Raw genomic sequence first — 12,483 nt, forward strand, 5'->3', positions numbered from 1 at the left:
GCAGCTATGCAGTTAGCATATGAGCCCTATATACACTGCTCAAAAAAATAAAGGGAACACTTAAACAACCCAATGTAACTCCAAGTCAATCACACTTCTGTGAAATCAAACTGTCCACTTAGGAAGCAACACTGATTGACAATAAATTTCACATGCTGTTGTGCAAATGGAATAGACAACAGGTGGAAATTATGGGCAATCAGCAAGACACCCCCAATAAAGGAGTGGTTCTGCAGGTGGGGACCACAGACCACTTCTCAGTTCCTATGCTTCCTGGCTGATGTTTTGGTCACTTTTGAATGCTGGCGGTGCTTTCACTCTAGTGGTAGCATGAGACGGAGTCTACAACCCACACAAGTGGCTCAGGTAGTGCAGCTCATCCAGGATGGCACATCAATGCGAGCTGTGGCAAGAAGGTTTGCTGTGCCTGTCAGCGTAGTGTCCAGAGCATGGAGGCGCTACCAGGAGACATGCCAGTACATCAGGAGACATGGAGGAGGCCGTAGGAGGGCAACAACCCAGCAGCAGGACCGCTACTTCCGCCTTTGTGCAAGAAGGAGCAGGAGGAGCACTGCCAGAGCCCTGCAAAATGACCTCCAGCAGGCCACAAATGTGCATGTGTCTGCTCAAACGGTCAGAAACAGACTCCATGAGGGTGGTATGAGGGCCCGACGTCCAAAGGTGGGGGTTGTGCTTACAGCCCAACACCGTGCAGAACGTTTGGCATTTGCCAGAGAACACCAAGATTGGCAAATTCACCACTGTGCCCTGTGCTCTTCACAGATGAAAGCAGGTTCACACGGAGCACGTGACAGACGTGACAGAGTCTGGAGACACCGTGGAGAACGTTCTGCTGCCTGCAACATCCTCCATTTCCATTGATAATTTTTTTTTGTTGATTTTGTTGTCAGCACATTCAACTATGTAAAGAAAAAAGTATTTAATAAGAATATTTCATTCATTCAGATCTAGGATGTGTTATTTTAGTGTTCCCTTTATTTTTTTGAGCAGTGTATTTATGAGAGGGAGGGGGTTAAGAGACTATCAACATTGTCACCTTACAGCATAGAATATCCAAAAACACTTTGTGATAAATAAACACAAAAACCCAAAGGATCCTGTTCATAGTGGTTTATGATAAGCGATCATTCAATTAAGTCAATTTTAGCTAATTAATTGTAAGGTAACTCTCCATGTTCTTTGGCCCAGTTTTTGTAATATGAAAAAAAATTCCAGGACAAGAGTTGGGCAGCAGTATTCCTGTGGTAGCAAAAGCAAACTGCTCATCATTATGTTTCTCCATTTATGTAAGAACTGTAGTCACGTATTCAAACGATCTGCAGCACAAACATTCCTCATTTGTGACATTGGAGCGCTATTGCCACAATTACACCACCAGTCTGTGTCGATCTTGGGGATGGGTTGGGGCTGTTGTCCAGCTACTGCTGTGGCTTTGGTGGCTAGAGCAGCGGAGGCCATCTGAAACTCAATTTGCCTCAATTCCTCATCCAAATACTCGGCTCAAATAAATACGGTTTGAAAACACCATTCGTTTTCTTCATCACAAACAAGTTTTCGTCATCCCCGAGAGGGCACATGCATAGTTGTTACTATCTCTGCTGCTGTGGTCGTCGGCTACGTGGATTATAAAGAAAAAAACATGGTCGTGGACACCGTCAAGCTAAACACCTTTGCGTGCTTCGAGGAAAACAGTGCCGCTGACGCAGTTCACCGTCACTCCGGAGGACTGTGAGCTCTCGTTCTCTGTGGTGGAGGTGAGTAAGACATTTAAGCATAGTAACCCTCGCAAGGCTGCTGGCCCAGATGGCATCCCTAGCTGCTTCCTCAGAGCATGCGTAGTCCAGCTGGCAGAAGTGTTTATGGACATCTACAGTGCATTCAGAGAGTATTCAGACTCCTTGACTTCTTCCACATTTTGTTATGTTATAGCCTTATTCTAAAATGTATTAAATCATTTTTGTTCCTCAATCACACTACACACAACATACCCCATAAGGACAAAGTGAAAACAGGTTTTTAGAAATCTTTGCAAATGTATTAAAAATATAAAACAGAAATACCTTATTTACATATGTCATGACTGCCCTGTAAGGATACAAATAGGTCAGATCAGCTTTGCAATAAATAACTTCAGCCAGACCCCCTCTCACCCACAGAGGGGGAGAAGGGAGCTGGTGCAGGGTTGACAGCTCACACCCTGTTGTAACTGGAGAGAACAACCCTCTCCAATGTTCCCACAGGAATGTCCCACAGACATTTTCCCGCCAAAACTCTAACAAGTCCATCCTCTAAGTTGTGTATGAAAAATGATGTAAGTTTTAAGAGAGGGATGGGATTTTAAAAACTATAAGAGGAAATCATTTCTATAACTTTGTACAAGTAAGTAATCACTGCGCCCTTGAGTGAGGTCAGAGAGCATGTCAGCCTGAGGGAACCGCCCTTTTGAAGAACTGTATAAAATGATGGGTTAAGAATGAACATATCAGACCAGAGAGGCGTTGAGCTGCAGCTCACATCCAGAGTGGTTTGAACTCTGAAATCTCAACATGAGGTAGAGACGATGAAGTCAGCTTCCAGACAATCACTGGTACAGTTGATTAGTTGTCCTAAGTAGAGTATCTAGTAGTGAATTTAAGTGGGACCCTTCTACTACCCCTCTGTTCAGGACTACACGACCAGTCGGCGGATGCCGTATGATGGCAGAGGAGAGTAGGAGACGGGTGGGGACCCCTTTTGCAGCGAAAGCAAACCAAGCGTTTATGTGAGGACATCTCTCTCAGCAGAGAGATTACATTACAAATATTACAAACAGCTAGCAGCAAAGCTGATTGGTCACGAAAGTCAGAAAAGCAATAAAATGAATCGCTTACCTTTGATGATCTTCGGATGTTTGCACTCACGAGACTCCCAATTACACAATAAATGTTCCTTTTGTTCCGTAAAGAATCTTTTTATATCCAAAAACCTCCATTTGGTTGGCGCGTTTTGTTTAGTAATCCACATGCTCGTGCAGGTCATGACGGACAGACGAAAATTCCAAATAGTATCCGTAAAGTTCGTAGAAACATGTCAAACGTTTTTATAATCAATCCTTAGGTTGTTTCTACAATAAATAATCCATAAAATCTCAACCGGGCGGTAGCCTTTTCAATAGGAGAGAGAGAGAAAAGGTCTGCTCCAAGATGCTCTCGCATGCAAAACTCTGGGGACACACAGCTATCCACTGACGGGATGTGATCATTCTCGCTAATTATTCAGAATAAAAGCCTGAAACTATGTCTAAAGACTCTTCACACCATGTGGAAGCCATAGGGAAAGGAATCGGGTTGATATCCCTTTCAATGGAGGGAAGGCATGCAATGGAACAGAGAGTTTTCAGAAAAACAGCACTTCCTGGTTGGATTTTCCTCAGGTTTTCGCCTGCAATATCAGTTCTGTTATACTTACAGACAATATTTGGACGGTTTTGGAAACTTTAGAGTGTTTTCTATCCTCATAGGCCAATTATATGCATATTCTAGCTTCTGGGCTTGAGAAATAGGCAGTTTCATTTGGGTACATTTTTCATCCAAACGTCAAAATACTGCCCCCTAGTCTCAAGAGGTTATTAATGCACTTACTACTGCTGCACCATTTCTCATTTCACTCAGTGGCAGGCAGCTGAGGTCTCTGTTGGTCCCCTGAGGAGCCTGCCCGGGCTATTAAACATGTCATAAATAATATGTGCTAATGAGACATTCATTGTTTGTGTTTGAAAAGCTGACATTTCCATCCATCACTCTAAATGTTGTATAACAATAGACGACCACCCAATGTGAGAGTGAATGTCATAGCAGCGGCCCTTGATATAGGACAGCCAAACTCAACTGGTGGACCACTGTGAGAAGGGTCAATCTGGACCGGAATTTGTATTTTGTCATTTAAAAGTTAATACATTATTTTAAGACAACTTTAAAGAAATCAACCGGGTGCAGCGACCTCTAACTGAGCAACCTCTCCTTCTCTCTCTCGAAGCAACGCCCACCTTTACTAGTGCCCCGTCTAATCTAAGCGCGTGGTTGTCTGCAAATAAAAGAGCCCGCGTTTAACCCAATCACATTAATGCAAATATCCTCTGCGGAAACTTGGGATGGGCAGGCAGAAACAAACAAACATTTGACAACAGTTCAACTGTAAATATCACATACATACCAGTAGCATTGTTGAAACCTCTTAAATGTAAAGTCCTCATATTTGGGGACACTATTTGACAATTGTATTCAATTCAGTCTGGTATGAGAACGGTAGCCCGTTCTGCAAAAGCACAGTATCTGCGGAAAGCTGAGTATCTTGGGTATTGATCGGTGCCTTCAAATCTTGTGACTTCCTACCATATATGGGCATATGAATTTATAAAGGCAGGCCGAGCCGATGACCTCATCTCAAGATGGCATTTAGGCATTGAAAAATTGGAATAGCACTGGAATTGTCTAATTTCCATACATATTTCACTTTGGAGAGGTTTAGGGACACTAGGAAACGTCCCTTGAGCACACCTGATACATCTATCAATACCCTTTTTACTGATATTGTTCACATGTTGTGGAAGCCACCTGATGTGTTTCCAGGTCTAGTCCTGAATAATTCACTTATACAGTTGAAGTTGGAAGTTTACAAACACCGTAACCAAATACATTTAACTCCGTTTTTCACAATTCCTGACATTTAATCCTAGTAAAAATTCCCTGTCTTAGGTCAGTTAGGATCACCACTTTATTTTAAGAACGTGATGTGTCAGAATAATAGTAGAGAGAATTATGTATTTCAGCTTTTATTTCTTTCATCACATTCCCAGTGGGTCAGAAGTTTACATACACTCAATTGGTATTTGGCAGCATTGCCTTAAACAATTTAAACTTGGGTCAAACGTTTCAGGTAGCCTTCCACAAGCTTCCCACAATAAGTTGGGTGAATTTTGGCCCATTCCTCCTGACAGAGCTGGTGTAACTTGGTCAGGATTGTAGGCCTCCTTGCTTGCACGCGCTTTTTCAGTTCTGCCCACAAATGTTCTATATGATTGAGGTCAGGGCAATGTGATGGCCACTCTAATATCTTGACTTTGTTGTCCTTGAGGCATTTTGCCACAACTTTGGAAGTTTTGTCCATTTGGAAGACCATTTGTGACCAAGCTTTACCTTCCTGTTTGATGTCTTGGGATGTTGCTTCAAAATATCCACACCATTTTCCTCCCTCATGATGCCATGTGTTTTGGGAAGTGCACCAGTCCCTCCTGCAGAGAAGCACCCCCACAACATGATGCTGCCACCCCAGTGCTTCACGTTTGGGATGGTGTTCTTCAGCTTGCAAGCCTCCCCCTTTTTCCTCCAAACATAATGATGGTCATTATGGCCAAACAGTTCTATTTTTGTTTATTCAGACCATAGGACATTTCTTCAAAAAGTATGATCTTTGTCCCCATGTGCTGTTGCAAACCGTAGTCTGGCTTTTTTATGAGGGTTTTGGAGCAGTGGCTTCTTTCTTGCTGAACGGCCTTTCAGGTTATGGAGATATACAGTGGGACCAGTTTTACTGTTACTTTTGCACCTATTTCTTCCAGCATTTTCACAAGGTCCTTTGCTACTGTTCTGGGATTGATTTGCACTTTACGCACCAAAGTACGTTAATCTCTAGGAGACAGAACGCATCTCCTTCCTTAGCAGTATGACTTCTGCGTGGTCCCATGGTGTTTATACTTGCGTACTATTGTTTGTACAGATGAACGTGCTACCTTCAGGCGTTTGGAAATTACTCCCAAGGATGAAACAGACTTGTGGAGGTCTACAATTTTTTTTCTGATTTCTTTTGATTTTCCCATGACGTCAAGCAAAGAGGCACTGAGTTTTAAGGTAGGCCTTGAAATACATCCACAGGTACACCTCCAATTGACTCAAATTATATCAATTAGCCTATCAGAAGCTTCTAAAGCCATGACATCATTTTCTGGAATTTTCCAAGCTGTTTAAAGGTACAGTCAACTTAGTGTATGTAAACTTCTGACTCACTGGAATTGTGATGTAGTGAAATAATCTGTCTGTAAACAATTGTTGGAAAAATTACTTGTGTCATTCACAAAGTAGATGCCCTAACCGACTTGCCAAAACTATAGTTTGTCAACAATAAATTTGAGGAGTGGTTGAAAAACAAGTTTTAATGACTCCAACCTAAGTGTATGCAAACTTCCGACTTCAACTGTATATAATGTGAACATAGTAAGTCAATTATATGATTATAAAGGTAAAGATATTAAATCCCACAAACCTCCCTCGTGGTTTGAGGGTTTCATTTTGAATATCTCATGTGTGATGATCATCGGTTTTTACTAATCTTTTGATGGAGATAGTAGAAAGATACGAATGCCAGCTCCTTTCTGAGTTCTTAAGAAATTTGTTTTTTTTTATATGCAGAGTGGGAGCATTTAGGTTCTGTGATGAAGCTCAGTGTTTTTGTCTGGAAAGATACTGATGTAAGCCGGTGGTGCCTTTAGTGTGACGAGCGAGCATGTTTGATTACAAACTTAAAGTTGTTTTTATTATCACATCATTATAGAAAATGAAAATGGATAGGTAAATGTGGATAAGATAATTTATTAGAAATGGAGTGCCTCACACCATAGTCACACCCTGATCTGGTTCACCTGTCCTTGTGATTGTCTCCACCACCTCCAGGTGTCACTTATTGTCCCCGGTGTATATAACCCTGTGTTTCCTGTCTCTGTGCCAGTTCATCTTGTTTGCCATGTCAACCAGGGTTTTTCCTTGCTCCTATTGTTCCCCAGTCTCTGTCCTGGTTTCGACCCTTGTCTGTCCTGACTCCCAACCTGCCTGCCTAACCACTCTGCCTGTTCTGACTACCAGCTTGCCTATCCACCTGTACTGTTTTTGAACTCAGATCTGGTTTTTGACCGCTCCCTGACCGGATCTTGAGACTGCCTAGTGTCTGGTACTGTTTGGACTCTGACATGGTTTATGAACTCTCGCCTGTCCCTGACCTGCCTTTACCTACTCCCTTTGTTATTAGAAATATTGGCGCTCTATCATCTGCCTCCTGTGTCTGCATTTGGATTTAACCTTGTGCTCTTATAACCACGTGTGTTCCATTTTGAGTTGCACCCTTCCTTTTGGTCTCCTTACCTCAATGGGACTTCCTGGATAAAAAAAATACATAAAAATGTGTATCCCACAGGAAGGGAGATTATGACCACCCTACATGCTGCATGGCCCAAAGCATAGAATGGATTGCTCAGTCTGTGTCAAAGGAACCCATTTTAAACCTATTCTAAAGGTCAAGTCAATTTCTTAACTTACATCTATGGAGTTGCAATGGGGCTTACAAATAGGATGCTTGAATAAAAGCAAAGATGAGTAGGCCTAAGTGTTGTCACAGCTAGCTAACACACAGATTTTTGTGATGAAAGATGTGAACTGATATCACAACAACAATCACAACATTATGCTGCTCTAATGCAGTTAAGTCCGTCCTCATACAAGACAAAAACACATTGCCATTGTATTTTCTGTTATTTAATGTATAGTGAATAACATACTCAAGGCTCCAAGGCTATGTATACACAGGCGGCCCAATTCTGATCTTTTGCCCAATTATTGGCTAAAGATCTGATCTGATTGGTCAAAAACCTATAGTGCCACAAATATTCGAATTGGGCTGCCTGTATAAACACAGCCTAATAACTATTTGCACTGGTAGCTCTTTAAAACGCTAGGAGCACCAAACAGCATTTAGTACCAGAAAAATACATTGATTTAAAATTGACTTAGATTTAGCCTACATTAGGCCTAAATGGCTGCGTTTACACAGGCAGCCCAATTCTGGTCTTGAAACTAGCAATCCCGGATCCGGGATGGTAATCATAGCCTCAAACGAATTAGCATAACGCAGCGGACATAAATACCTCTAGAAACTTTTCCTATTCATGAAAATCGCAAACGAAATATATTCTAACACAAGCTTAGCCTTTTGTTAACCACACTGTCATCTCAGATTTTCAAAATATGCATTACAGCCAACGCTAGACAAGCATTTGTGTAAGTTTATCATGGCATAATGCTATGCTAGGCTCTGCCGGCAGCAGGCAACATTTTCACCAAAATAAGAAAAGCAACCAAATTAAATAATTTACCTTTGAAGAACTTCAGATGCTTTCACTCAGGAGACTCACAGTTAGATAGCAAATGTTCCTTTTTTCCAAAAATATAATTTTTGTAGGCGAAATAGCTCCCGTTTGTTCATCATGCTTGGCTGGAGAAATCGATGCTACCACTACAAGGCCGAACATTTTTCAAAATTAGCTCCATAATATGGGTTTTGCCTGTAACATCAGTTCTGTGGCACTCACAGACAATATCTTTGCAGTTTTGGAAACATCAGAGTGTTTTCTTTCCAAAGCTGTCAATTATATACATAGTTGAGCATCTTTTCGTGACAAAATATCTTGTTTAAAACGGGAACGTTTTTCATCCAAAAATTTTAATAGCGCCCCCTAATGCTTAACTGAAAAAAAGTCTATATACATTGTGTGCAAAAGGCATGAGTAGGTAGGCAAATAATTACAATTTTGCAGATTAACACTGGAGTGATAAATGATCAGATGGTCATGTACAGGTAGAGATATTGGTGTGCAAAAGAGCAGAAAAGTAAATAAATATAAACAGTATGGGGATGAGGTAGGTAAAATTGGGTGGGCTATTTACCGATAGACTATGTACAGCTGCAGCGATCGGTTAGCTGCTCAGATAGCAGATGTTTGAAGTTGGTGAGGGAGATAAAAGTCTCCAACTTCAGCGATTTTTGCAATTCGTTCCAGTCACAGGCAGCAGAGAACTGGAACGAAAGGCGGCCAAATGAGGTTGGCTTTAAGGATGATCAGTGAGATACACCTGATGGAGCGTGTGCTACGGGTGGGTGTTGCCATCGTGACCAGTGAACTGAGATAAGGCGGAGCTTTACCTAGCATGGACTTGTAGATGACCTGGAGCCAGTGGGTCTGGCGACGAATATGTAGCGAGAGTCAGCCGACTAGAGCATACAGGTCGCAGTGGTGGGTGGTATAAGGTGCTTTAGTAACAAAACGGATGGCACTGTGATAAACTGCATCCAGTTTGCTGAGTAGAGTATTGGAAGCTATTTTGTAGATGACATCGCCGAAGTCGAGGATCGGTAGGATAGTCAGTTTTACTAGGGTAAGTTTGGCAGCGTGAGTAATGGAGGCTTTGTTGCGGAATAGAAAGCCGACTCTAGATTTGATTTTAGATTGGAGATGTTTGATATGAGTCTGGAAGGAGAGTTTACAGTCTAGCCAGACACCTAGGTACTTATAGATGTCCACATATTTTAGGTCGGAACCATCCAGGGTGGTGATGCTAGTCGGGCGTGCGGGTGCAGGCAGCGAACGGTTGAAAAGCATGCATTTGGTTTTACTAGCGTTTAAGAGCAGTTGGAGGCCACGGGAGGAGTGTTGTATGGAGTGTTTTTGAATTTAGCGCGCTCCAACTTCACTGGTTATTTTCGATTTTGATCCCTTTAGTGGGTTTTTCCTATTTATTGCGTTTTACAATCTGTAATTTAAGTGGACTTTTATTTGGAATTTGTGTAATGGACATACACAAAATAGCATGCATATGTATTCACCCCCTTTGCTATGAAGCCCCTAAATAAAATCTGGTGCAAACAATTACCTTCAGAAGTCACATAATTAGTTAAATAAAGTCCTCATGTGTGCAATCTAAGTGTCACTTGATCTCTGTATATATGCACCTATTCTGAAAGGCCCCAGAGTCTGCAACACCACTAAGCAAGGGGCACCACCAAGCAAGCGGCACCATGAAGACCAATGATCTCTCCAAACAGGTCAGAGACAAAGTTGTGGAGAAGTACAGATCAGGGTTGGGTTATAAAAAGACATCAGAAACTTTGAACATCCCACAGAGCACCATTAAATCCATTATTAAAAAATGGATAGAATATGGCTCCACAACACACCTGCCAAGAGAGGGCCACCCACCAAAACTCACGGGACAGGAAAGGAGGTCATTAATCAGAGAGGCAACAAAGAGTCCCTGAAGGAGCTGTAACGCTCCACAGTGGAGATTGGAATATCTGTCCATAGGACCACTTTAAGCCATACACTCCACACAGCTGGGCTTTACGGAAGAGTAGCCAGAGAAAAGCCATTGCCTAAAGAAATAAATAAGCAAACATGTTTGGTGTTTGCAAAAAGGAATGTGGGAGACTCCCCAAACATATGGAAGAAGGTAATCTGGTCAGAAGAGACTAAAATGTAGCTTTTTGGCCATCAAGGAAAACGGTATGTCTGGCGCAAACCCAACACCTCTCATCACCCTGAGAGATCCATCCCTACAGTGAAGCATGGTGGTGGCATGCTGTGGGGATGTTTTTCATCGGCAGAGACTGGGAAACTGGTCAGAATTGAAGGAATGATGGATGGCGCTAAATACAGAGAAATTCTTGAGGGAAACCTGTTTGTCTTCCAGAGAATTGAGACTGGGACGGAGGTTCACCTTCCAGCAGGACAATGACCCTAAATATACTGCTGAAGCAACACTCGAGTGGTTTAAGTGGAAACATGTAAATGTCTTGGAATGGTCTAGTCAAAGCCCAGACCTCAATCCAATTGAGAGTCTGTACACCAATGGAACCAATCCAACTTGAAGGAGCTGGAGCAGTTTTGCCTTGAAGAATGGGCAAACTCCCAGTGGCTAGATGTGCCAAGCTTATAGAGACATACCCCAAGAGACTTGAAGCTGTAATTGCTGCAAAGGTGGCTCTACAAAGTATTGACTTGGGGAAGGTGAATAGTTATTCACACTCAAGTTTTCAGGTTTTTTTTGTCTTATTTCTTGTTTGTTTCACAATAATAATAAAAAAGTTGCATCTTCAAAGTGTCAAATGCTACAAACCACCAAAAAATCTATTTCAATTCCAGGTTTTAAGGCAACAAAATAGGAAAAATGCAAAGGAACAATGCAAAGGGTGAACACTTTTACAAGCCACTGCAGTTGTGAATCAATGTAAAGGAGACCAGTAACAAAGATTAACCATGGGGATGTGCATGATAAATAATTTGGATTGCTTCTGGATTTAGACTGAGTCACAGGAAGTCCCAGTGTCAGATAGTTTACACAGATGGAGACCATTCTTAGTCATCATCCGCATGAAAATAAGGCTGAGGTTTTTTCCTCACCTTTTTTTCATTGTATGCAGACACAAAAGTTTTAGAGTGTAAAAGTGTTTGAGTGGGCAGGAGTAAAATCATTATTTGTTTGCAACCTTGTTATACTTGAAATTCTATTTTTCTCATCCTGCCCTAACCGTCTCTTGTTTATAACATACACTAATTCAAAATACTTTTTTTGGAGGTAAAACTTATTTCAGTGAAGAATAAATGCAATCCTATTAAAATTATTTCCTCAACTTCCCAGGTTCTTTATCGTTTGAAATCTCTGTTTGATGAGATTTTACAGGCAGAGAGAGATCCAGTTAACACAAAATTTCATCACAGACATATCATTGCCACTGTCTGTTTATTCCCGACTGGTGTACACCCGACTGGTGTAAACTACAAATGTCACAAACATCTGTGATCTCTCTCACCAGCGACACGCAGTTAGGGAAAAAATGTTTTCAGACACCATCTTGTCAAGCCTTTCTAAAAACATATTTTATTCATCTGAAATGCACTATAATTTACTTATAATGTTCTGTTAAAAATTGTATGAATGTAGAATTACATTTCTGTATGTAAAAGTGCAGGAGGAAGTGGTTTCATTCTGATTCGTTTCTGGTGTTTATGCTATACCATCTTTGTTCATGAGTCATTCATTTATATGGACTTCCAGGTGACAGTTGTGTAGGTGAATAATGAATACTTTAAGGTTGCTGCCCCTATCATCGCCAAGCCTATCTGACTTTTTTTTAACCTGTCTCTCCTCTCTGGGGAGGTTCCCATTGTTTGAAAGGCTGCCACGGTTCATCCTTTATTTAAAGGGGGAGAATAAGCTGATCCTAACTGCTGTAGGCCTATTTCTATTTTGGAAAAACGTGTCAGTAATCAACTGGCTTTCTTGATGTCTATAGTATTCTCTCTGGTATGCAATCTGGTTTCCGCTCAGGTTATGGATGTGTCACTGCAACCTTAAAGGTCCTCAATGATGTCACCATTGTCCTTGATTCTAAGCAATGTTGTGTTGCTATTTTTATTGCCTTGGCCAAAGCTTTTGATACGGTATTGGTGTCTCTGAGGGGTCTTTGGCCTGGTTTGCTAACTACCTCTCTCAAAGAGTGCAGTGTATAAAGTCAGAATATCTGCTGTCTCAGCCACCGCCTGTCACCAAGGGAGTACCCCAAGGCTCGATCCTAGACCCCACGCTCTTCTCAATTTACATCAAC

At 41.6% G+C, this 12,483-nt stretch overlaps 1 long non-coding RNA gene and 1 pseudogene across 1 annotated transcript in view; one reads left to right on the plus strand and one right to left on the minus strand.

The window, feature by feature from the left end:
* LOC149970311 (uncharacterized) overlaps positions 1–12,483 on the minus strand; it is a 431,327-nt gene that overhangs the window by 37,597 nt on the left and 381,247 nt on the right. The window lies entirely within an intron of this gene.
* Positions 1–12,483, plus strand: part of LOC149970312 (sal-like protein 3) — a 63,296-nt pseudogene that overhangs the window by 26,288 nt on the left and 24,525 nt on the right.

Source organism: Oncorhynchus mykiss, chromosome 30, assembly GCF_057628025.1.
Source record: "Oncorhynchus mykiss isolate SJ-2025 chromosome 30, ASM5762802v1, whole genome shotgun sequence".
NCBI classification, from domain to species: Eukaryota; Metazoa; Chordata; class Actinopteri; order Salmoniformes; family Salmonidae; genus Oncorhynchus; species Oncorhynchus mykiss.